This window comes from Maniola jurtina, chromosome 16 (genome assembly GCF_905333055.1).
Source record: "Maniola jurtina chromosome 16, ilManJurt1.1, whole genome shotgun sequence".
NCBI lineage: Eukaryota > Metazoa > Arthropoda > Insecta > Lepidoptera > Nymphalidae > Maniola > Maniola jurtina.
The window spans coordinates 12,663,073-12,688,834 of NC_060044.1; the positions used below are offsets into that span (position 1 = coordinate 12,663,073).

At 37.0% G+C, this 25,762-nt stretch overlaps 1 protein-coding gene and 1 long non-coding RNA gene across 2 annotated transcripts in view; both read right to left on the reverse strand.

The window, feature by feature from the left end:
* Positions 1 to 25,762, reverse strand: part of LOC123873193 (acyl-CoA:lysophosphatidylglycerol acyltransferase 1-like) — a 175,362-nt gene that overhangs the window by 66,914 nt on the left and 82,686 nt on the right. The window lies entirely within an intron of this gene.
* LOC123873198 lies at positions 1,592 to 24,179 on the reverse strand. Its single transcript, XR_006797634.1, has 4 exons — positions 24,170 to 24,179; positions 14,364 to 14,373; positions 6,960 to 6,965; positions 1,592 to 1,675 (listed from the first exon to the last, which is right to left on the reverse strand). It is a non-coding gene; the product is annotated as an uncharacterized LOC123873198 (long non-coding RNA).

Below are 25,762 nucleotides of genomic sequence, written 5' to 3' on the forward strand. Positions count from 1 at the left end.
GGGGGGGGGGGGGGGTGGATTTTGTCTGTTTTGGAGAATTATAGCAAATTAACCCATTCTTGACCGCCGTACCAATTTGGGAACACTTACTTATTGAAGTGAAATAAAAAAAGTGTTGACATTAGTTAATATATTATTATATTTATGAGTAGTTGAAAGTGCAGTGATTGAATATAAATAAAATAAAAAAATTATCATCAGTATTATTTTAGTAACGATCCATCAAATTTCGTTATCGAGAGACATGTGGAGGTATGTATAGTTTTATAATTATAATTTTATATACATAAAATATTTCATCAATAATAATTATATTTTGTCAAATTCAATAAATTCCTAAATATTTGCAAGCTTTTTTAGTTACTTATACTAAGTATATACAATTTTATAGGACTTCAAATATTACTGTACCAATTTGGGTACAATGGCCACAAGTATAGTACTGGAACACTAAATATAACAATTTTTACAGATTATCAAGATGAACTGAAAAGGCATTATAGTGCCAAATACAACCTTTGAAGGTTAGAGGAAGCTATTAATTCGATTTAAGAAGATAGAGATAACAGTTTGAAGTATGATTTCGCTATAAATCTACGAAAGGTTGACACCGTTACTGATGAAGAAGTAGGGTTTGATGACAACAAGACTCCATCAAGCTTGCCAAATGACGTTCTTGGAAATATAGAAATACTAGCGACCACTTGCGGCTTAGCTCCCGTGGGAATTTTGCAAAATACGACCTTATTCTTCATCAACGTTATAAAAGAAACATTTATGCAAAATTTCAGCTTTCTCGATCCAAGAGTTTGGGCTGGACGCTGATGTGTCAGTTGCTGAGTGAGTCCGAAGTTTTCTTTTTTTTATTTAGATTTGTTCACAATGTTGGTAGGTACTCTTTCTGGTGCTGAAAGCAGCAGTAATGATGAGTCGTTGGCTGTCAAAAGAGTTCGAATTAGAATCAGTTCGCCACAAACTGAAAGCTTAGTATTGGACCAAATCAATCCATTTTGAATGTTTCAGTTTTGCGAAAGTGTACTGCAAGTTATTTGAAAACTAACACAGAATCTTACGATTGAATTCTGAACGAAAATCGTATGAAAGACTCCACATTTGTTCCAAATCTACAACAAGGGCATGAATGGAGTGGACGAAATGGACCAATCAATATTGCTGTATCGAATCGGCCTTCACGGCAAAAATAGTAGTGGATCTCATTCACTTACATGATTGACATGACAATATGAAATGCCTATAGCGATTGCCTATAAAGACTACCCCATGGATCGAATTATTATCTCGACGAAGTTTAGCCAGAATTGATCTCAAGGAATTAATCCAAAGCCAATCTGCTCGCCCATCGTCACAACTAGACGGCGCTGATCACGTTCCTGAAAAGCTTCCTCAGAATATTCCTTGTATCATTTGCCAAAATTACTCCGTTGGGGTCGTAAAAACGCAAGAAAACAGTTCATTAATGACAAATCTTGTATTACGAATTTTTACTCTTAAGTGGCCATTGTGCCAATTTGGGTACACCCCTGTAAAATCCTGAAAAATATTTATAAAGACTTTTTTCTTTTTTTTTTGTATCTTTGTGTTGCTAATAATTAATAAACTAAAAAAAAATCTAAGGTTACCCTTCTAGTTTTTGTTTGGCCTCAAATGGGTTAAGCTTGTAGTTATAATTCCACAAAGTAGCGCCTGCTACAAGGAACATTTTGAGATTGTAATATCTGAGGTAAACTGTACTTTACTATGACGAAATACTATTTGGTTTCGGCAAAAGTTGGATGGATTTTTGGATGAAAACGCTGATACATGTGTAGTTCAAAGCTGATGCCAATCAGATGTGAACAAGGAAACTTCAATACCGTTTTGAGCAAAAAAGAGTTCTAAAAAACGGATCGTCGGCGGTACTAGTTTCTTGGTTTGTCCTTCAATCACACCGCAACGGAGCAACGGATCGACGTGATTTTTTGCATGGATATAGTTAAGGACCTGAAAAGTGACATAAGCTACTTTTTGTCCTGGAAAATCAAAGAGTTTCTGTGGGATTTCAAAAAACTAAATCAACGCGGACGAAGTCTCGAGTATCAGCTAGTATTAGCTATTTTGCATAATAGCTACTTTGATGACCTCCCTGGCGTAGTAGTAAGCGCTGTAGTCTTATTAGTGGAAGATCCCGGGTTCGATTGCTGGCAGGGTTGGGAATTTTCCAATTCCTAAATCACTGGTCTGGTGTGGCGGGAGGCTTCGGCCGTGGCTAATTACCACCCTACCGGCAAAAGCCGTGCCGCCAAGCTATTTAGCGTTCCGGTATGATGCCTTGTAGAAACCAAAGGGGTATGGGCTTAATAAAAACTGCCATACCCCTTCCAGGTTAGCCCGCTTCTATCTTAGACTGCATCATCACTTACCACCAGGTGAGATTGCAATCAAGGACTAACTTGTATCTGAATAAATAAATAAATGAAAGTATAGAGCAGTGTTTGTATGAAGAAGAGTTTCAATAACATCGTTTATTGTGTTGGCCGGACCCTTAACTCCGGACCAATAAAACCCTTTTCGCCCCGTAGATATCATAACTCTGTGATGGGATAACTTTCTTGTAATGTTTTTGTTGCCGGCTTCAAATTTCTTTTCTTTTTTTTTATCTAGCTATTTCTTTTGAAGAGCTTATGCAAACAAGATAAAGTTAAACAGCACTTAAAGCCAACAACTATCCGAGAACTGCCGATACATAGCGCTAGTTGTATTGTATTTATCATGAAAATCAGGTTTTCCTTGTATACAATTCGAGACGATATAGACGGTAATTTATAGTGAAAAATCAAATAAAATAATCCACGCGAACGAAATTAATGCATCATTTAGTACCTAATATTTTGACATATAAATCGGTGAGATTTTCAACCCTTATAAATACAAGTGTAAATTGAAAATTTATAACACCCCCGACAAGTGAAGGTTACAGTAACTAGAAAAGAGCTGATAACTTTCAAATGGCTGAACCGATTTTCTTGGATTATAGCTAAGAACACTCTCGATCAAGCCATCCTTTCAAACAAAAAAAACTAACTTAAAATCGGTTCATGAGTTTAGGAGCTACGATACCACAGACAGATACACAGATACACACGTCAAACTTATAACACCCCTCTTTTTGGGTCGGGGGTTAATAAACAAAATATGCGCAAGTTACAAAATGTAAAAAATATCAATACTAAAATACTATCGAAAAAACCTTTAAAATAACTCAAAGATTTTAACTAAAAACATTCAAAATAAAATATGAAATAGATGCAACTGCAATGCACAAAGTTAAAATATTTTTAACAGTCAAATATAATATTTACATTTCAGTGAACTTTTAGTCCAAAAAATAATTCGATTCTCCTGTAAATAAACTTCCATACCAGTTTGATGGAAATAGATTCATATCTAGGGCTGCCAAAACGCAAACGATCTATTAAGAAGTTCCTTTTAGTAAATTTGTCAATAATGAATGTAGAACTGATAATACAATTACGATACATTTAACCTTATCTTATATTTAAACTACGGAATATAAAATATTATATAAATATCGCTCACCCTACTTTCAAATGTCACTTTCACACTTAGATGTAATATTATTACATCTAACAATCAGTCTATCAATACATATTTGAATCAGTTGCTGCCATTCTTTTGAGTATAATCAAATATAACATAGGTACACATTTTTAGTAGTGCATTATTTTACTGTCGACATTACTCATACTTTGTAGGTCCATACTAAAAACCAACGGGACCTATTACTACTCCTCCGTTGTCCGTCCATCTGTCCAACCGTATGTCTATCAGCGAGCTGTATATCATGAACCGTAATAGGTAGAGAACCGTAATTTCTCCAACGGGTGTATTTCCATTGCTTTTAAACAACAAACCATAAAAAGTTTAAAATCGCCGCCATGTTATTTTAATAAAAATGGTTATTTTTTCTACGATGTTACAGAAACTTTCGTCCGAGTCTGACTTGTATTTGTCCGGTTTCTATAGATAACAAAAATACCGGGGTATTTATAGTTTGATAATCCGTTTTCTAGGCATGCGACACCCCTATTCACTGGACGTGAAAATCAATTAGCCAGTTAGTGTGCACGCAGTAGATAACTGAGCGTAAATAGTGGCGGGAAAATGACCAAATTTTACCTTTTTTGTCCACGAGATTGCCTTTTTATATCGCTTAATTGAAATAACGCCACTTTTGAATTGAATAATAAAATAATTTGTATATAGAAAAGTGCCAAAAATGATTTATCATCGGTTAAATTCTAACACCATGTAATGCAAAGTTTGCAACTTATAGGACAATATAACAATACAGGAGTGCGAAAAAGTTGCTAGTCGCTAACACCGTACATAGTATATTAAATAGTTAGTAAATATAGTAAATAGTTAATCTATACTAATCTATTCTATACTAATAAATAAAATTGAAGTGTCTGTCTGTTTGAACGGGCTAATCTTCGGAATGGCTGAACCTATTTTGACAGGACTTTCACAGACAAGTAGAGAATTGACCAAGGAGTAACATAGGCTACTTTTTTAACCGACTTTAAAAATGGAGGAAATGTGTTTTCCACCTGTGTGCACTGATATCTCCGAGATTTCTGAATCGATTTGCGTAATTTTTTTTTTTAATCTGTAGAGTAACTTTGCGATGTTCCATAAAAAAATTGCGAAGCGGGCATCATCTAGTATTAAAATAACAGACAGATACACAGATACACACGTAAAACTTATAACACCCCTCTTGCTGGGTCGGGGGTTAAAATATAGTATAGTGTATAGTTTAACTATAGAAAATCTGTGTGGTCCACGCGGACGAAGACGCGGGCATAAGCTAGTAGCGCATATAATAATTCACTTACCTGAGAGCCCACGTAAAATATATGTATGAAGTTTATTCATCCGTGCTCGGTCTATTAGACGGCCCCGTTCCCCCCTCCTACCCCCAAGGGGGAGAAGTTACTCCTAAATAATTACCCCACAGTTGCGTAATAAATATTACTTAAAGATATTACCGCTTCGGAGTTTAATGTCTTTGTTACGATTGCATTTTCTTGATAAATGGCACAGTTTAAATATATATGGAGGCAATATTAAAGAAGATTTTTGCTTTTTTTGTATCTCTGTTTTATTTAACTCAAGGGAGAAAGAAATGTGAAGTAATATTTAGAAAATATTAAATCCTGACTTGTGCCATTATAATATGCCGTATGTATGTTATTGTTTATTGGTTTATTCTTCAATCACACCACATCGGAGCAACGGATAACGTGTTTTTGTATAGATAAGTTAAAGACCCGGAGAGTGACATAGGCTAATTTTCATCCCAGAATATCAAAGAATTCCCATTTTTAAAACCTTGGGATTTTTAAAAAGCTAAATTCATGCGGACGAAGTCGCGGGCATCAGCTAGTTTGGAATTCTTAACTTGCACTCGATTTAGTATCAACTGCTGGACTTTTTAACCCCCGACCCAAAAAGAGGGGTGTTATAAGTTTGACGTGTGTATCTGTGTATCTGTTTGTGGCATCGTAGCTCCTAAACTAATGAATCGATTTTAATTTAGTTTTTGAAAGCTCTGAAAGTCTAAGTGAAAGGTTTAGACAATAGTCCGCCACGCTGGCTCAGTGCGAATTGACAGACTTCACACACCTTAGATAACATTATGGAGAACCCTCAGGTATACAGGTTTCCTCACAATGTTTCCCTTTAGCTTTAAAGAAAGTAATATATGTAATGTATCTCTGAAAAGTTGCATGCCTTGGATCTAACTCCCGACCCCCGGAATAGGAGGCCGACCTCTTGACCACTAGGCTTTTTAGTTAACATGAATAATGCAAAATTAGCTTGATTTGAAGGTTATCCACAAAGCAGAAAGTAATAAGGGGCGCACACAAGGGCTTTGATTGGGGCTGCAAGGTCAGATTATGCAAATATTATGAAAATCCTCGGCCCTCCGGCGAACGAGTGGCTGTATAGGGTCGGTCCGTTGTTTTTGGTCGAGTTTTTAATTAGGGATTATTTTATTTTCCATGCATTTCTCGGTCCGATGGTTGTTTTTTAAAACTTTAATAAGCCCTTAGGATTCTTTTTTGCTTTAGCTTTTTAGGGTTCCTCTATTAACGGGACCGTATTACTAAAATTCATCTGCCCCTCCGTTCGTCCGTCTGTCTGTCAGCGGGCTATATCTAGTGAACCATAATAGGTAGAGACCTGAAATTTTCAGAGTGTGTATTTGTATTGCCGCTATAACAACAAATACAAAAAAAAAAAAACAAAATTACCTCCATTAAAAGTGTTATTTCTTGTACGGTGGTACAGAACCCTTCGTCTGCGAGTCAGACTCGCGCTTGAAACTTTAAAGGTCTGTGCCCGGGATCGAACCTCCGACCTTCTTTCTGAACAGGAGACCAAGGTATTAATCACTAAGCTATCGCCACTATAGGTATTAATTTAGTTCAATGCCCTTATCAAGTTAGTGGGGGAGGAAACGAGGGGTGTAGTAGGTAATGTATCTAATTAGTATAAAAGTTAAAATGGAAAACCACAATGAAAGGGCTTTCAATAGCCATAGAAAATCAGGTCAATTTCGTTCGAAAACTACTTCAGGCCATGAAAGAGGTCGGCATGTAAATGTTTAATGACATAATTGTATTGAAGCATGTTGGTTTGAAACTGGGTTATTACAATTACCTACTGAGTGATACTTAACTCAATTAAGGCATTTACTGAAATTATAATAAACCGTCCCAGTTCCGCACGGGTAGTTTATTATAATTTTAGTAAAGATCTCTAACTTTTTGAAAATAAATTATAGCCAATGTAGCTTTAATCTAGTCATGAATAATGTAGCTTTCTACTGGTGAAAGAATTTTCAAAATCGGTTCAGCAGTTTCAAAGACTACTTCCTACACACAAAGTTAAAAACTTTACCCCTTTATTAGTATAGATATATTTTGTGCATTATCTTCAAAAGTAAAATTATTTATTACTTTGACTTACTAAGAACCAATTTTTTTTTTCTCAATCTACAGACGAACTGAAAGATGGATTGTAAAATCAATTCAGTGCGGATTATCTCTGTTCCCTATATTTAAACTATCTGTAATCTCTAGATAATATTTTACTTAGCAACGTTGTTATTTGAGGTTTCGGCGTGAGATGCTCCTATATTTGACGCTAGGCACCCTATGAATAGCTTAGTTTTCACATCACCCATAGCCTAATATTTGACATGTCATTCAGGATCAAACCGAGAGCTCCCTCACTCTAGTTCACTCTGATTATGGTGAATCATCTCACTCACTCACTCATTTAAAAACTTCGTCAATAGCTTTGGCAAAACAAAGTTCCAACTCGATGTGGCATCCTACGCAAATAGAACTATGTATTTCTCAACGCGACTCTCTACTCTATACTCATCCAATTACGCTTAAACAAGGTTGTAAATCTTTCGCCAAGTCAAAGGAAATAGAACCATATCGCAGTAAATTAGTACGATCATATCCGTATGCGAAGTTGATCCAACAATTTAATGAGACAAAGTACCACCTGTACGAAGTTATGAACTAAGTTGATACTCTGTCGTTGGTGGAGTTATAAAGCCATCTGATTATTTCAACGTATTTGGCTAGAGTTTATAGTGTGAGAGCTCAACGAATAATTAGGCTAGACAGAAGAACAACAGTAGAGTGGTAACTAGCCACAGCCGAAACCTCCTACCAGACAAATCTATCGGTTCATGATGATGATAAAGACAAAGTGCAGAAAGTTTCTTGAATGGTTTTATTTAAATAGACTAGCACTTGGCTGCAGTCAGACCTGCTGGCAAATGATGATGCAGCCTTAGATGGAGCGCGCTTGCCTAGAAGATACCTATTCAATCTTGACTTATATAGGTACATATTAAAATTTTAAACAATTTTATCTAAAATTCTTGTCTTTTGCTCTGATGTTGGTCACTATTTAAAGTAAGCGTGTTATCTAAACCTTTGACTCTTACATTAGAGGCAGAAATCTGTTTCGTTTTAACTATAAGTAAAGTCTGAGCAATTTCAAAATACGCTCGTTTTTCCTATCCCACTCTGTCGGAGTTCTTACTCTGTTGAGACTTTGAACTTAAATCAAAACTCTCACTTATCAGGTGGGTTCTTAGACTATGTATATATGAAAGATAAGAGCTGTTAGTGGCATGTTATTAGTTTCTGCCCGCAGACACGTAACTTTGCAGACGCAAATATTTAATTAGTCTTCCACATACCTACCCTACCTCATACGATTATATTATTTCACATACCTTTATGGAATATGCTCGCTTTATTTATAAAAGCTATTTGATACAGTCGTAATAAATCTTCTTATACCCGACTAACTTAAGGTACTCTGTTTTCTCTCAGAATGAGAAGGGTTTAGGCCATAGTGTACCCGTACGGATTGGCAAACTACCAGACTACAGTAAAATCAAAAAGAAAGATTATGATTTCAGCATTCTATGTATGTTTGTATTTACGTATGTTCCAACGTAACGCCTAAACTACTTAAGAGCATTTTTATAAAATAGACATTAAAATATAACGTAAAAAGGCTAAAAAGAATTTCAATTTACCTGGTATTATGGTAGACCTTTTAATAATTTTACATAATTCAACGAACTTTACAGCACAATAAAAGGATGAGAGAAGCATTACATAGCTAAAAATTCAAAATAATTTAACTCCTATTCCTATATAATTAAATGTCAAAATTGCACGAAAAATGCTGTTGAAAGGCGAGAAACTCATTAGAAAGTCTTGCGAACAAAATCATTCATACCTCCCCAGTCACTTTATGCGACGTTTCTATGAAAGCCTTTGACGGTTTTTTGTATTTTTATTTATAAAAACAACCCCTAATTAGCCAATGCTCTTTATGAAGATGCGCTGGCTCTCGTTAGCACAAAATATACTACATAATACACAGGCTTTGCCTCGGGGGTGACGACCGCTTTTCATATTAACTGGAAAATGTGCCTCTACTTCTTTCTATGTTCTTTATTCATCCGTATATTCACACCAAAAATGAAGTGTTTTACAGTTTATACTAATTCATTTTTGATCTGTAAGTTGTAATGTATTATATTTCGAATTTATACACACTAAAATCTTTCATTTGAGTAATTTTTAGGGCTCCGTACCTCAAAAGGAAAAACGGAACCCTTATAGGATCACTTCGTTGTCTGTCTGTCTGTCTGTCTATCTATCTGTCTGTCAAGAAACCTATAGGGTACTTCCCGTTGACCTAGAATCATGAAATTTGGCAGGTAGGTAGGTCTTATAGCACAAGTACAGGAATAAATCTGAAAACCGCGAATTTGTGGTTACATCATTAAAAAAAATTAAAACATGTTTCAATTATCAAAGTAAGATAACTATACCAAGTGGGGTATCCTAATATGAAAGGGCTTTATCTGTACATTCTAAAACAGATTTTTATTTATTTTTATGTATAGTTTTTGATTTATCGTGTAAAATGTTGGAAAAATATCTGAGTACGGAGCCCTTAGTGCGTGAGTCTGACTCGCACTTGGCCGGTTTTTCGTATTTATTACTAGCTGATGCCCGCGACTTCATCCGCGTAGATTTAGCTTTATCTATCTATCTATCTTTGAATTTTTTGGGAAAAGAGTAATCTATAGTACGCAACTAGTGTGCGGGGCGTCCCGACCCCGGTTGCCATCTCAACCTGTCGCGCACTATACGCTACTTTTATGTCTATATCCAAGCAAGAAATCACGTTGATTCATTGCTCCGTTGTGACGAGATTGAAGGACAAACTTTCGCATTTATAATATGAACTGTAGTGAATGTCAAATATAGATTTTAATTATTCACTCAAATAAATAATAAAAAATAAAGAATAATCTACACGAGCGAAAGTAAATCAAAACATTTTGCATCTCAGATGTGTCTCATCAAATATGCACAGTTGTCAACGCATCACCAAAATGAAGTACTTCGCACACAAACTGTCACGCATTTAATTTAGCTCTACTAGATAGATCTAATAGATAATCCCAGTGTGCTTTATCAAGTAAATCACTTCCCGACAGCCGACTCGGTTGATATGAAAGAACCTTCAATCAAGGGGTCCTCATCCTTGTGTAAACTAAGGGTTACTGAACAAGTGTGTGCATAGTTTTCAGTTTTGGTAGGCTCGGTTGATTTTAATGGATTTGGTGACAAGTTTACTCAAGTTTAATTAATTACATTATCCCCCAACATCACTAGCTCTTATAAGAAAGCTCAGATCCACTCTGCAGATGGAGAGAGCTAGCTATGCTTGGACTTTCTCTACGTGATCAAATCAGAAATAAGGAGATCCGTAGGAGAACCAGAGTAATTGACATAGTAGTGGCAAGGGCACATTTCGAAAACATGACAGACTTTGGGGTCCCAAGGTGCTAAAATGGCGACCTCGCCCTGGAAAGCACAGCGATGGAGGACCCATTACTAAGTGACCTGATGACATTAAAGTTTAAACGAATCGCAGGTAGCCACTAGATTCAGGCGGCACAAGAAAGACCCTTTCATGCGGAAGTCCTTTCAAAAAACCGATGTCCGTGACGTCAATCGATTGATAATGATGAATCAATGAATGAATGAATGAATGATGATGATGACAATCCTCATAAGACAGATAAATTAGTACAGCACTTGTAAGTATTGAAGGCGAGGCAAGTCGCATGTATGGAGGCATCCTACGCAAACATTTGTCTAGCTCGCAGTGCCTCATGGTTGTCACAGAGCTAAATTACACCCATTTGTATGCAGATGTCGGCGTTAACTCGCGCCTTTGACTCGATGCAAATAACGCGTGAAAATTAACCCATCGATGTGAGACAGCCCTTGATGACGTCACGAGCTCTCGTTTTAAGACGGAAGCCCTATATTAATATGGCACGCCACTTTTTAACCCCCGACCCAAAAGGAGGGGTATTATAAGTTTGACGTGTGTATCTGTGTATCTGGCTGTGGCATCGTAGCTCCTAAACTAATGAACCGATTTTAATTTCGTTTTTTTTTTGTTTGAAAGGTGGCTTGATCGAGTGTTCTTAGCTATAATCCAAGAAAATCGGTTCAGCCGTTTGAAAGTTATCAGCTCTTTTTAGTTACTGTAACCTTCACTTGTCGGGGTCTTATAAATTTGTAATTTAGGTACACTTGTGTTACAATGCGGCTATTATATTTGCTAATTTATGTACCTATTTTGATTTTTCGTAAAAAGGAAGATCAACACTAACAGACACCATGATTTTTAACACTACAATTAATAGCTTTAAATTAAATGGAGATAACATGAAGTTTTGCATGCCAAACAGCCCGATCCGTCCAGTACTTTGAGACGTGGGTCGATAGATCAGTCAGTCAGTCAGACAATGAGTCAGTCAAGTTTTCCTTTTATACCTATATTTAGATGACTAAACCGAATGCACAGCAATAAAAATTAATATGAAGGTAATAAAAAAAAACTGAATTAAATCTAAACGCCAGTTTTTTGTTACACTGTCGCAGTAACACGATGTAGTGACTATTCGAGGGTCCTAGTGCCTATAGTACGTCTATTATTAGCGTAGAGTACCTCATTAAAACGTCACCCACCGCTCACCCACCGTCATATGTATCTGACACAAGCAGATGCCGCGTCACAACAAACAGATTCACCCACCCCTGCAATATGTTCAGTAATTATATCTATGATGAAACAGTAAAGAGTTGTTGACTTGTGTTTATTAACCCCCGACCCAAAAAGAGGGGTGTTATAAGTTTGACGTGTGTATCTGTGTATCTGTGTGTCTGTGTATCTGTGTATCTGTGTATCTGTCTGTGGCATCGTAGCGCCTAAACGAATGAACCGATTTTAATTTACTTTTTTTTGTTTGAAAGGTGCCTTGATCGAGAGTGTTCTTAGCTATAATCTAAAAAAATTGGTTCAGCCGTTTAAGAGTTATCAGCTCTTTTCTAGTTTTCTTGTAGAAAAGAAGGTTAGATAACCGTTAGGTTCATAATATCATGTCAATAGACAAATGTCAAGCTGTCAAGATGGACGTTGCCTAAATACATAATTATTTATTTGAAAATGATGTTTTGGAAAACTGAAATACTTTAGATCGTCGGGGGTGTTATAAATTTTTAATTTACACTTGTTAGTTTCAAAGTCAAAGTCAAAAAAAAATAATTTATCTAAAGTAGGGTACATAAGACTCTACAGGTCGAAATGGTAATCGGAGTATCAGAGAACAATTAGAAATTATAAAATCCCAAATATTCCTGCCGGTAATCGAACCCGGAACTGATAATACCACAGCCCTCACCACTATAACACAGTGAAAATTAAACGCACAAACCGACATATATTTAAATTAGACATGAAAGCATAAAGACTATAGACAATACGGCTAATATTCTTATCATACTTACTTTTGAATTTTTTTTTCTACCTTTCCACGTCATTCAAAATAGATGAACTTACCTGTAACAATGAACGAAATATTTTAAAGGTAAATTAAATAAATAGGTACACTTTTAAATTCAAATTCAAATTCAAATTCAAAATGTTTTTATTCAATTAGACTTTTACAAGTTCTTTCGAATCGTCAAAAGCATTGTAAGCGCCCTCTAGTTACTTAAGTTATTATTATATATTTAATCACGCTATCATACATACACACATACAAACACTCACGCACACATAAAATTCCATCCTATTACCCGCTCTCACACCCCGCTCCTGTCAGTTACCTTTGAACCGGCGTTTACGCACGTCGAGTCTGAAACCCGCTAACTGCGTGACGCCCGCTGTACAAACGCCACGCGCCGCTTGTGTAAAAAACTCATATAACGCTAAATTAATCACGCAAAAACCCGCTATTAAACTTTAAAAACGCTACGCTAAGTACATAAGTTAAAATCACATAAACTTTAAAATTAAGTGAAGTGTTCTGCGAATCTGTGCTTCGAAGAAACTATCCACGGAATACGAGAAAGGGAAGACTCCAAACCACCGGTGACCTATCCTGCCTAAATCCAGGTATTTATCCTACAATTTCTCTGGTCCTATCGCACCGTATCCAATTTCTCTTCCTAGAATCGTATTCATATACAATTCAACACTAAACACGCTATTTATTGTATATTTCAATATTCATTGCAATAGAATTACGTTCGGAACATAGGTACCGCCGCTAACAAAAATATACAAAAATCTTGTATAATTACGCATATTTATGTTTAGATCCACGCATTACATTATATTAACGCATTATATATAATTATTTATGTATATTTTTCAATATTTAAAGATTAAAACATTTTATATCTACCTACAACTAACTCATTATAAAAATTATATCGAAATAATTATTCGCCCGTATTGAGTCTTATTCGCTTGAAATAACGTTTATTATCGCATATCAGATATCAGAATGTCGAAATCTAACGAAACTATTGTTAGATTAGAGGCTAAGAAAGAATTCTTGTTTTTATCAATTCAACAAATATATGATTTAAGTCTGAAGGTGAGTGATCCTGTGAACAAAACGAATTTCTTGTCTCGCGTTCAAAGTTTAGAAAAATTACGTCAAGATTTCGCGATAGTTATAGACGATTTAATTTCAGCCTATTTGAAACATGACCCTGTTTATACGCCGAACTATGCCCCGCTAGGCGCATTTGACACATTATACTGTCAAATTCAATATACTCTAAATGAAATTAAAAGTGAATCTGCTGTGTCACAGTTTGACAACCAATACAGTTTGTTAAATAAAAAATTACCTCCACTGAATTTAAAAACATTTGATGGCTGTCCGTCAAAATGGACTGTCTTTTACGAAAACTTTTTGAACTTAATACATAACAACAATAGACTCACTGACGTACAGAAAGTCCAATACTTAGTTAGTTGCTTAACTGATAAGGCGCTTTTGGTTTGTTCTGGCATACCACCCACCTCTGAGAATTATCTTATTATATGGAACGCATTATTAGAGAAATATCAAGATACTAGAGTGCAAGCTACTCAATATATAGATACGATTTTAAATTGCAAACAAAATCAACCGCTCGAATCTTTTGTTGATCAATTTTGCTCCGCGCAAGCGGCACTGCAACGCCTAGAAATACCAGACTTATCAGACTTTATGATTACACACATTGCACTCTCAAAGTTAAGTAAAGATGTTGTGTCATTATTTGAACAAAATCACAAACACATTAAAATACCTACCTTTTCCGATTTAAATAATTTTTTAAAAGAACAATTAAAAATACAAACCTTACGCTCCGCTCAAGTTAACACTCAAACTCCAAATAAAAAACCTAATTCATATAAACCTAAATCGCAAACTCAGACTTATACTAGTACAGTCAGCAACAACAATAATTATAATTTAAATTCTCAAAATACTCAACGTAAGTGCTTAATCTGTAAAAATCAAGACGCTCATCCGCTTTACAAGTGTGAGGTTTTTAAAAATCAAGACGCTAAAACTAAGCTAGACATAGTGAGAAAAAATAGATTTTGTGAGTTCTGCCTAGGATTTCATTTAAAATTCCGCTGTAAGAGCCAGGGTCGATGTGGGAACTGTGCATCTAGCTCACATCACAGTCTGTTATGTAGCTCTTTTTCTAAGCCTAGGTATGAACCCGGGACCTCACAGTCACATGCCACCGCTTACTCACCGAACCGCTATGGTGCTAACAACAATAACACTCCGATACAGATGCCACCGCAGAATGATAAATCTAGTGATTTGCCAAAGATTACAGCACCACCTCCCGCACCTCACGCTCCGCCAACCAATCCTACAGAATTAGCACTTTCGGTGACTACCTCTTCACGCAATTACTCACAAGATACAACTGTACTTTTACCTACCGCGAAAGTAAATGTATGTAGTAACAATACGCAATACGCTATCCGTTTATTTTTAGATACAGGTTCAATGACTAATTTTATATCAAAAGAATGTTGTCAACGCTTAAATTTGAAAATTAAATTCGCTCCGTCAGTTGTAAAAGGCATTGGTCAAACAGAAAGCACATCACTGGGATTTGTAACATTTAAAATTTATTCTCGCTTTGACTCACGCTGTTCTTATACTATTACCGCTAGGGTGATAGACACAATTACCGACCACTTACCAAACGCTCGTATCGATGTTTCCCAGTTAACTCATTTACACGCATTGCCATTGGCTGACGACGATTATCATACTCCAGGGCCGATCGATTGCCTAATCGGTAATGAACTGTTCCCCTTCTTGCTTGGGTGTGACAGAGTGGTCTCGCCTCGTTCGTCTGTAGTCGCGGTTCAAAGCACGCTAGGCTACATACTGATGGGGAGAGCAGACTGCGCAGCTCACAACTCGAACCACCGCTCAAACGATTTTAAAACTTTTTTATGTCACACAGACTCTCCGTCACTTGATGAAATTACTGAACGCTTTTGGTCATTAGAAAATGTACCTAATAAAATTCACATAAGCCCTGATGATGAAGCATGTGAACGCATCTTTAAAGATACTTACTCACGCGATGAAACAGGCCGATATACTGTTCACTTACCCTTTAAAGATGATCCCGCTAAACTCGGTGACTCATACTCGATCGCCAAACTCCGCTTTCTTCAATTAGAGAAGAAGTTAAACGCTAATCCCGCTCTTCGTAAAGATTATAACGCAACCATTCAGTCATACATAGACAAAGGTTATCTCACGAAAGTAGACAACCCTTCACGCGATATAAAGTGTTATTATATTCCGCACAGAGCTGTTTATCGCCCTGATAAGCAGACTTCGAAAACTCGTATCGTTCTAAACGCTTCAAGTCGAACTACCTCCGGAAAATCGCTTAACGATTTATTATATGTAGGTCCTAACTTACAAAATAACATATTTGAACTCTTAATAAATTTACGCTTATTCTCAATCGCAGTAACCGCAGATATTGAAAAACATTATTTTCAATTAAATTTAACGCCCGCGCATCACGCTTTTCAAAGAATTCTTTTTAGATTTGACACTGAGCAATCTATTGACACTTATAACTTCACCGTAGTATCATTTGGAGTATCTAGTTCACCTTATCTCGCTATGAGAGTCGTGCGTCACCTAGCTGAAGACAGCATTGACAGGTACCCGCTCGCAGCTAATGAAGCTACTCATCACATGTACATGGACGATTACATAAACTCAATCGATGGTTTTGAGAAAGCCAAAGCAACTTATCATGAAATGGTCGATATGTTCAACTCAGGTGGTTTCAATTTAACCAAATGGATCTCCAATGACACTAAATTTCTAAATGAAGTTCCTAGCTCTCATAAAAATCCGCACGCAATTAATTTTGATTCAGATGCTCAAGACGTTACAAAAATAGTAGGAATGCAGTGGCATCCTAAACTCGACACTTTTACTTTTAAAATCAACGCTAATGAGAGTCCACGCGATTATACAAAACGCTTAATTCTTTCAATTACCGCGCGCCTGTTCGATCCAATCGGTCTAATAGGTCCTGTTACCGCTTTTATGAAACTTCTCGTCCAAGAATGTTGGAAATTAAATCTCGACTGGGATACTCCAGTACCCAGCTCAATCGCTCAACAGTTTGAACAATTTTGTAATGAACTACCACATTTAGAACAAATCAAAATTCCACGCTACGTAGGGATGAACTCTGAATCCCATGTAACGCTCATAGGTTTTTCTGACGCTAGTGAAAAATGCTATGGAGCCGCCGTTTACATACGCGTAAGTTCAGATGAACATTCTTCTGGATCTATTCATTTGCTCGCTTCAAAATCTAGAGTCGCACCGCTTAAGAAAACATCACTCGCTCGACTCGAGCTTTGCGCATCTCTTCTATTAGCCAGTTTAATTGATTTGATACGTGAAACTCTTAGCAAGCGCTGCAAAATAAATAACATTTACGCATTTTCGGACTCTACAGTAGCTCTTTCATGGCTGCATTCTCCCGCATATAAATACCATACATTCGTTGCCAATAGGATTACCGAAATTAATTCAAAGTTATCTGCTGAACATTGGTATCATATAAAAGGACGCGAAAATCCTGCGGACATTATATCTCGTCCAGTCACGCCGAAAGAATTATTAGAACGCAAACTTTGGTTTAACGCTCCTCAGTGGACAACGCATCCTATATCGCGATGGCCTATAACGCCTTTTCAAGTAAACGCTCATAATGAAAATTTTGAAGAAGCAAAAATTACTGTTCTAGCAGTTGAAACTTCTGTTTCCGACGCTCAACATCCGATTGATATTTTAGCCGAACGCTCTTCTAGCTGGTCTAAATTATTGCGCACCATTGTTTACATGTTAAGATTCTCCAAACGCTTAAAATCACGCGGTTCTATTACAGTTTCAGATCTAGATTTTGCAGAAACTTATATAATTCGCTATGTTCAAAATAAACATTTTTCTCAAGATATTCACGCTCTCAAAAATAATAAACCTTGCTCGAAATCGATCTTAAAACTTAACCCATTTCTCGCAGACGACATCATCAGAGTTGGTGGTCGTTTAAGCAATTCGCAATTAAATTTTGGTCAAAAACATCCAATAATCTTACCTTCTAAAGACCGCATCACTCAACTAATAGTTGATTATTATCATATCACTAATTTGCATACAGGACCCGCGTTATTACTCGCTTTACTCAGACAGAAGTTCTGGATCATTGCTGCCAGAAACTTGGTTCGACAACGTGTACACAAATGCAATATTTGTTTTCGCACCAACCCTCAATCTACTTTTCCACAAATGGGAGAGTTACCCGCTTTTAGAGTAGCGCAAGTTAAAGCCTTCGTTCACACCGCTGTGGACTACATGGGACCTTTCTTTGTAACTCACATTCGCCGCCGAGGTATTAAAAGTCATAAAGCGTACGTCTGCATATTTACATGCATGACTACCAAAGCAGTACACCTAGAATTAGTCTCAGATCTTAGTTCTGACTTATTTCTTGCAGCTTTTTTGAGACTAAGCGCACGCAAAGGCCCTGTAAGTCTAATATACAGCGATGGAGCTACTACATTTTTTGGAGCTAAACGCAAATTAGATGAACTTTACACTCTCATACAGTCCAATGCTCATAAAAATTTCATTGAAAATCGCCTCGCAGAACATCGTATTCAATTTAAACATAGCCCGCCTTACGGCCCGCATTTTAATGGTCTTAGCGAAATTAACGTTCGTTGTGTAAAAACGCATTTATACAAGGTAGTAGGGACACAAATCCTTACTTATGAAGAATTAAATACAATTATAATTCAAATCGAAAACTTATTAAATAGTAGACCATTATGTATTTTAAGCTCTGATCCGTCAGATCTTTCCGCACTTACGCCCAATCATTTTCTTAATCTCACTCCCGCAAAATATTTACCTGTCGAGGATTTAACGGATATTCCCGACAGCCGCTTATCCCGCTATCAATTGTTAACTAAAATTACTTGTTCTTTCTGGAAACGCTGGAGCCAAGAATATTTGACTTCTTTACAACACAGACAAAAGTGGAATACTCCATCAAACCCTGTGAGTCTTGGAGCTGTTGTTGTAATCAAAGACTCCAACGTTCATCCTCTTTGCTGGCCTCTAGGAGTTATAGAAGAACTCTATCCAGGGAAAGACAGTATAATTCGAGCAGTCAAAGTTAGAACGCGTTCCGGAAGCTACATCAGACCTGTAGTTCGGATATGCCCTCTACCTTCTCAATAGGCTGCTATTAACGCTATTAACTCTATTTAAACGCTTTAAACGCTATAATTTTTATCTCTCTCTTGGAATTCATTCTGTTTAGAGGATTACCTCTAGGCGGGGGAAGTTGTAAGCGCCCTCTAGTTACTTAAGTTATTATTATATATTTAATCACGCTATCATACATACACACATACAAACACTCACGCACACATAAAATTCCATCCTATTACCCGCTCTCACACCCCGCTCCTGTCAGTTACCTTTGAACCGGCGTTTACGCACGTCGAGTCTGAAACCCGCTAACTGCGTGACGCCCGCTGTACAAACGCCACGCGCCGCTTGTGTAAAAAACTCATATAACGCTAAATTAATCACGCAAAAACCCGCTATTAAACTTTAAAAACGCTACGCTAAGTACATAAGTTAAAATCACATAAACTTTAAAATTAAGTGAAGTGTTCTGCGAATCTGTGCTTCGAAGAAACTATCCACGGAATACGAGAAAGGGAAGACTCCAAACCACCGGTGACCTATCCTGCCTAAATCCAGGTATTTATCCTACAAGCATCTACCACTGGTTCGGAATGCCTTTCCTACCGAGAAGAACCAGCAAGAAACTCGGCGGTTGCTCTTTTCAAAGATTTGATATACAATATTATGCCATGTATAAAAGCAATTGAAGTCCTGCGCATTGCTGGAGCGAATCGAAGTTCAAATCCACGCTTTTTTATCATTTACATAATCTTCGATAGTATAATATGCTTTTCTCAAGAGCATATTTTTAATAGATTTTTTGAACCTGTGTAAAGGCAAGTCCAAAATTGACTGAGGAATTTTGTTATAGAAGATTATACCCATTCCCACAAATGACTTTTGGACCTTCCTGAGACGGAGTGTAGGAGTCGCAAGCCTGTTACGGTGTCTAGTCAGCCTGTTGTGTAGATCGCCAACCTTCTTGTAACTAAGAATATTTTGTCTTACAAAAATTATGTTGTTGTAAATATATTGAGAGGCTACGGTAAGGATACCTATTTCCTTAAATTTTTCTCGAAGTGAATCGCGTGGTTTTAAGTTATAAATTGCGCGTATTGCCCTTTTTTGTAATACAAAAATTCTCCCAATATCTGCCGCTCTACCCCATATTAAGATTCCATAAGACATAATACTATGAAAATAAGCAAAATATACTATCTTTGCGGTCTCCACGTCAGTTAATTGTCGAATCTTTCTAACCGCGTAAGCAGCAGAGCTCAGTTTGCCAGCAAGAGTTGATATATGGGTGCCCCATTGCAGCTTCGCATCTAAATTTTTTTTAATTACTTCTCACCGGCAAAAAAATATGTACAACTTGAAAAACTCAAAATTATAGTTACTTTATAAAAAAATAGCTCCTGCTCATTAAAACTAGTAGTTGAACATAGTATTTTAATAGGGTTCCGTACCTAGTAAAATAGTAAAAAAGAAACCCTTATGGTGCGACTGAGACTGTCCGTTTACAGAAACTTTTCTAAGAACAAGTCGTGATAGCCTACTGGTTAAAACTTCTACGTCCTGTTCAGGAGGTCAGTGGTTCAATTCCGGGCACAAATCTTTTACTTTTGGAGTTACCTTTGTGCGGTTTTAAGTCACTTGCTTTGACGGTGAAGGCAAACATTACGATGTTTGCCTTCACCGTCAAAACTTGGCATGCTAAGAGTTCTCCATAATGTTCTCAAAGGTGTTTAAAGTCTGCTAATCCGCACTTGGTCAGCTTGGTGAACTATGGCCAAGCCCTACTCATTATGAGAGGAGATCCGTCGTGATCAGTAGTGGAACGGCCATGGCTTGATCATGATCATGATACTAAACTTCGTGCACGAATGGGATAGTTTCCCAAACAAGTGTAAATTAAAAATTTATAACACCCCGGAGAAGTGAAGGTTACAGTAACTAGAAAAGTGCTGATAACTTTCAAACGGCTGAAACACTCTCGATCAAGCCACCTTTCAAACAAAAAAAAAACTAAATTAAAATCGGTTCATTAGTTTAGGAGCTACGATGCCACAGACAGATACACAGTTTTTTTTGGGTCGGGGGTTCATAAAAGGGATTCGGTTTTTAGAAAGTAGATTTATTTAACCAAATTCTGAACTACGGAACTCGCTATGGGATTGTCTGGCTCGCACTTGGTCGATTTGTATATCATTTTTGCAGTAGGCGGAAAACATACGCACAATTAGGCCACGTCTACACGCCGCGGGCGATACACGACAAGCGTTCGCATCATAATTGTTTGAAAAGCCGCGCGTGAACATTTTTTTACAAGGTATATTTTTTCTGATTTCAATAAAAACTTACGACTCACGTAAATCAGAGCATGTAAACTGAAGAGGCGACAACGTACCCAAACTACCTATATAAATAAAGTCGTATTTTATAATGCCAAGTTTGATCGAAAAGTATGAAAGTTGTCTTCAAAGTAGTAGGTACGATGCTGTGTAGAAACCAAAGGGGTGTGGATTTAATAAAAACTGATATACCCCTTCCAGGTTAGCCCACTTCCATTTTAGACTGCATCATCACTTACCATCAAGTTCACTTGCATTCAAGGGTTGACGTGCATCAGAATAATAATAAAAAAAGTAAATTAAAATCGGTTCATTCGTTTAGGCGCTACGATGCCACAGACAGATACACAGATACACAGATACACACGTCAAACTTATAACACCCCTCTTTTTGGGTCGGGGGTTAAAAAGAGTAAACTTAGAAAGTAATTACATAAAATATGCTCTGGTTTGATCATCACAATTTTTGTTTTCAATTTAATTTAACATCACTAATATTTCTTTTTCCTTCTTATAGTGGAACAAGTGGGTTATTAAGAAAGTTCCATGTTTCTGAAGACTCTTTTTCTCTCCCATAAAATCAGGAGCTTGCTTGAGCTGCATTGATGTGACACATAGTTCAATGTATGACATTTGAACCAACAACGTACAAGACAATTTAAGCTATATTGACTCTTCAAAATATATAATAGGGTCCAAGCTATGTTTCAAAGGCTTATATAAAGAGTTATTTACATTATGTAGGTAGGTGCCTGTGTCAGAGCATTTTTATCGTGGAGGAGATCGTTTTGATCACATTTCAGGGCAATACCCAAGGAAGAGGCGCGGCTAATCAACCGTGATAATGGTTCCTTTATAGTGTTCAGATGTTTCTTTTTCATCTAATTCACGTGAACGAACCCAAGCGGGAACGTCCTTATTTTATCGAAGTTAACAGGGATCTCTCCGTCACTCGCTCCATACAAACGTAGTTCCAATTTCATTTGAATACTAAGCAACCAAAGTTCATGAAATTTTGCCGACACATTCTAGAAACTAATATCTGTGCCTGTGTTTTAAATTTTTCTAAAAAATATGTAGTTTTAAAATGACAGGGGCTCAAAAATTCGTATGTGAATTTTTAAGACCGCGTAACTTTGAAACCGAATATTTTAACAGAAATCTGGAAAACCACAGGCATAGATAATAGTTTCTAGGATATGTCTGCAAAATTTCATGGACTTTGGTTGCTTAATATTCAAATGAAATTTTAACTACGTTTGTATGGAGCGAGTGACGGAGAGACCTCTCTTAAGTATGTGAAATATTTCCTACTCTATTTATGAAGAGAAAAGCGTATCGAACAGTTTTAAAACTTATTCGGTTAAGTAAGTTTTAAAACTTAACTAACTGAATGTCACCAGCAATCATGAGAAAATTCAATACCTATCAGAAAATTAGCCCTTTTTTAGTACCTACCTTGAATGCTTAATACCTACTTATTGTATGTTAAATCTGAGCCCGTGTTACTTTAGAATGACACATTTTTACAGGGTCACTTACAAGAAACAGCTGGTATTCGGAGAAAAACTCGCGTGGCTAGAAACCATCTCCACGTCCGTAGGGACCCCCACAGTGGGACGTGTTCATTAAGCTGCATTGTTTAGCAGACTGCGAAATATCGCCGCAATAATGGATACTGTTTCAACATGGCGAACACAGTGGGAATTATTTGGATTTTGGGCACACAGTATTCAGTCTCATATGCTTTATAAAGCATATTGTGAAAGCGTTTTATATATTTTGACGAGTAATCCTGTGCAGTCATAGGAATTTCAGACGTGCACAAGTGTAAATTAAAAGTTTATAACACCCCCGACAAGTCAAGGTTACAGTAACTAGAAAAGAGCTGATAACTTTCAAACGGCTGAACCGATTTTCTTGGATTATAGCTAAGAACACTCTCGATCAAGCCACTTTTCAAACAAAAAAAAAACTAAATTAAAATCGGTTCATTAGTTTAGGACCTACGATGCCACAGACAGATACACAGATACACACCTCAAACTTATAACACCCCTCTTTTTGGGTCGGGGGGTAAAAATAGAACAGACAGACCCAAAGTCTTCGAATAGTGCGTGATTCTAGTGGTATATATGAATCCAAGACATGATCGATAAATATGGACCTCATAAGAAAGCTCAGGGTCACTCAACAGGCAATGGAGAGAGCTTGAAGTCTATTTACCTAATTGATCAGAAAGGAGGAGATCAAGATAAGAGCATCAAAGTAACTCACAGTATGAATAAGTACGACAATAGTGCAACGGATGAAGTTTGAACCGCCGTTTTCTCGGATACCAGTCTGCGTCTTCAACCATTGAACTATCGGGGCTATACCTTTACACCTAACGTGATCTTACAACTTAATTACGGGTCACAAGTTCAACATACACAATTAAGCGGCGTCTACACGCTCCGGGCGGTCGCTGCAACTTGCAGTGACAACTAATTTGCTGAGTAAAAGCTTGGGTCTATCTTACCTTTAGCACGTTAAATACGAGTTAAAAACGTCGTAACGAAAATATGCTTGAGTGTTTCCGGTATGTTCTCTAAGGTATGTGAAGTCTGCCAATCCACACTGGGTCAGCGTGGCGGACTGTAGCCTTAATCTTTCTCATTCTGAAAGGAGACTCGTGCTCAGTAGTGAGTTGATAATGGAATGATGATGATGATTGATAACGAATAACAGCTAACAGTAGTCGGGAGAGCCGCCGACTTAGCTAATTGTACCTATCTGTGATATACGAATGCCAACTGTAATAGAATCAGATAAGGTTGATATTTGGATATCTTGGATTGGATACTTTCCTTATCTTTTGCACATTAAAATATACTAGTTGACACATCTACAGTTTGATACGGTGAAGGAAAACATCGTGACCTGAGTTTTTTTTATAAAGGAATATTAGCCATGTTAATCATGACTAATATTCCCCTTTCCCCTCCAACTAAACGTAAAGCTTGTACTAGGAGTAGGTAAGTACGACAATAGTGCAACGGCAGGGGTTTGAACCACCGACATTTGGGTTTCAGGTCACTCCTTAACCGTTGAGCTATCGAGGCTCTCCATAATGTTCTCAAAGTGAAACAGAACATCCATATCTCATTATTATATCTTGATTTTGTTTGTCCACTGTACAAGGCACGTTTAGCAGCATTATATCAGACCAGGCCGCTGGGTATTTTTCACCGGAACATAATAAACACCCGCCATTTATCACTTGCCGTGATATATTAAGCTAAAAAGCCCGCGAGGCCAGTCCAATGATGATCGATCAAAACTTCTTTTTCCAAATTACTATAACGCTGTGGGCGTTATGAAAATCATTTTAAGGTATTTTTTGTTAGGCGCTTTTAAGGTCTGGACCCTATTGGTTTCCTCACGATGTTTTCCTTCACCGTTGCAGCAAGTGATTCCTAATTGCTTAAAACGCACGTAGCTCCTAGAAGTAAGAGGTACATATTAATTATGTTATACTGTACTTAACGTCATTACTTTGATTATGTAAGAAAATCTGAATAAAAAATGATCACAGACTAATTCATGTTCAGATGGTTAAAATAAAAACTCTTCAACCCAACCATAATTTTACAGAAGAGGCGAGCGTAAAGTATGCACTGCAAGTTTAAATTCATTTTATACTTTAATAACCTACTCTTTTCCATCACAACATCATAATCTCCGAGTTGAGCACAAACACTTTGCAGCAGGATATTAAAAATAAATATCCCGCATGCTTCGAGTAATGAAAATCAAATTTACACAAAATCCTCCATCGTGCAGTCGAGAGTTTCCACCGTTAGAGAAGTTATTACATTAAGGAGCGTAGGCGGTAGTGCAAGCGTATAGCGATCGAACATTTATTTATTTAGTACACTTTTAGTTTAGGAGCTACGCAACCACAGACAGATACACAGATACACACGTCAAACTTAAAACACCCCTCTTTTTGGGTCGGGGGTTAAAAAATCCCCAAGGGCCTCAACGCAATCTTGCGTCGAATGCTCATTGCTAGTTTGTGCATCTGTCTGTACGTAGAGGAGGGTGTTGCAGATAAGGGACAGAGTGTGAAGGGAGGCGTCCAATTATATTATGAGAATGTAACAATTGTAAATTGAAATTTTACTGCTGTTCACTATAGTTTGTTAAGGTCGTATTTATTGTCATAGCTTAGAATTGGATTGCTAAGGGTAGCAGGATCAATTCTCGGGAGGCAATTTTGATGTTTTTCCTGTTTTGTTATTATTTATTATACACTAGAATCTAGATGATGCTCGCGACTTCATCCGCGTGGATTTAGGTTTTTAAAAACCCGTTTGAACTCTTTGTTTTCCCGGAAGTTGTCTATGTCAATTTTCAGGGTGCAAGCTGCCTTTGTACCAAACTTAACATAAATCGGTTAACAGATGGACCCTTATTAGAATCCTGCGGGAAACTCTTTGATTTTCCGGGATAAAAAGTAGCCTACGTCTTTTCCCGGGATGTAAGCTAACTCTGTACCACATTAAAATCGGTTAAACTGTTGGGCCGTGAAAAGCTAGCAGACAGACAGACACATTTTTGACTTTAACATTCATAA